We start from the raw sequence: 2,383 nt of genomic DNA, 5'->3' as shown, positions 1-2,383 counted from the left end.
TGCCCTGAAGTTTATCGGGTATATTTTATATCTTGATTGTAAAAATTATTTTGATGTATGTAATGTATGTAAATGTAGAAAATGGTCATGAGCAGTTGTATAGAGTTGTATAAAGTTTGTAATAAATTTTAGTTTGAATTTTTCTTAATGTAAATTTTTGTAATGATGTATCTAAATTGTTTTATCTTTATTGAAATATGAATGGAAATATTTTGTTTTAATTTGAATGAAATTGAATTATAGTATTTTGATGATGTTGAATTTTGGAAATTGAGAAATGATGTTGAAATTGGTTGGGATGGATGTTAAAATGATGAAGTTGTTGAGATAAATCTTTGTAAGTGCTTTTTACAGGTATTTGAAGAACTGTTTTCTCAAAATACAAATGGCACTCTGCCAAAATTTTTATAAAATTTGGGAAAAAATAAAATGGGACAAAAATCTTAACTATTTTTCAAACTCTAATTAAATGTATTGATACCTATTAGAAAATGCTCACCACTTATAAAAAGTAAAAAAAATTATTTTAAAATCCCTTGTAGGGTACTTAATGATTTATTAGTAGGTGAAGTTTGGTAGTTCATTAGGTATTCTACGGGATCATGTTATGCCTTACAGAGGGGTAAGGTGTGACAAGGTTTCTTCATCAAAGTTATGCCATTATGTGTCTAGTTTCATTTCTAATTGGCCTTGCACCAATTGAACCTACACCTCTCAAGTTACAGCTGCCCAAACTTGCTGGACTCACATCTAGCCCTGCAGGTCCTATGAGGCAGCATGCCCAACCTCAAATCCAAAGCCACAATTCACTTTAATTCCTCATTAAATACAGCTAAATATTCACTAATTGACTATTAGGACTTCCATTTACCAACACATGAGCAAAACCCAAATTTGTCACAAACCCTAATTGGTCATAATTTCCATCTCCTACAAACTCATCAAATTTCAAGTCTACTTTACATATTTACACATCAATTGACTTTAATATATAAATTTAATTGCATCTTAATCATCAAAACCATGAAAATCCCATACCATATAGGCTGACCAATTTTCCTTGCCTTCATACATACCTCAATTCCATAAATATTCATGTAAGCTCTTCATAATTCAACTGAATTTTAACTAAAGAAGAAGGAAGGAAACTAGTTTATGCACTAACCTTATGAGCACAATTTTCCCTCACCCAATCTTCAATTTTCCTTCACTTTCATTGATTTTCTTGACTGCCAAACACCTTCCCAAGTGGTGTAGACAAGTTTTAATAAAGGAGGTCTAGGGTTTTATGGTGGAAAAATGGTGGAAATCAAGCTTAGGATGGGCTTCAATGGAGGTTCTCTCTCTCTCTCTCTCTCTCAAGCACTTCGGCTGGTTAAAGAAGAAGTGGCAGAATTTTTCTTTTAATTTCTACCCATTAATTCTTTTTAAGTTAGTTTTAAAGGTTTGTTTTAATTTAATTGGTGGAAGCCTTTATAATAACATTATAGTGATGTTATAAGTCCCATTTTAATTCATTTTCTTTTCTTTTCTTTTCTTTTCTACTCATTTTCAATTAAATTTTTAGCAATTTTTATTCATATTTTATGTCATATAATTTATTTACTTAACCGGACAAGTTGGTCAAAAATTATCTCTGAAGAAAAAATGACCAAAATGCCCTCCGTTTGGCTTAAGGAGCCAAAACTGTCTGTACTGATCTAAAAAATTTTCTAATCATTTTCTTGGCATTCTAATGTCATCGAAACCTCAATGACTCTTCTCTGGAGTCCCAAAAATTATTTCATGAATTTTTCCCCAGGTTTAGGGCTTCTAGCTATGAAGACAGTAAATTCCCGTCAAGGTCACCCATTGCTAGGATACCAGCTTATTTAACTTCATTGTATTTTACTTCTTAAAATTTTATAAATTTTTCCTTACCATTATTTAGGTTATTTATGACTCCTCACTCTAGTTTACATATAGTTCCAGACATTCTAGCTGTCCGGACAGACATTGGTCACCAGAATAGTCGAATGTACGGAACTACCTAAAGTGAGGCCGTTACATTCTCCTCCTTAGCCATCAACCCAATGTCCAAGAACCAGGCAAACCCAGCCACGAGCCGCACCACAACCATCCCAACCACAACCACAACCACAACAATCACAATCACAGCCACAAGTCGAACCACAACCACCACAACTCGAGTTTTCCATCACCTGGCCATTCAGAGATAGCACCCACTGAGACTTATTTTCCTGGCTCAACAACAGGAGGATTATCTCCACCAAATATATGGACTTCGGGCTATTGGAGCAAATCAGCCTTCGAGAGGAGATCGACAGGCTGCTAGACAGCATTGGGTGGACTAGGTTCGCCCAACTTCAATTTCCACCCTACC

This window comes from Hevea brasiliensis, chromosome 16, assembly GCF_030052815.1.
Source record: "Hevea brasiliensis isolate MT/VB/25A 57/8 chromosome 16, ASM3005281v1, whole genome shotgun sequence".
Taxonomy (NCBI): Eukaryota; Viridiplantae; Streptophyta; class Magnoliopsida; order Malpighiales; family Euphorbiaceae; genus Hevea; species Hevea brasiliensis.
The sequence above is the reverse complement of the archived record's forward strand: the minus strand, read 5'-3'. Positions refer to the sequence as shown.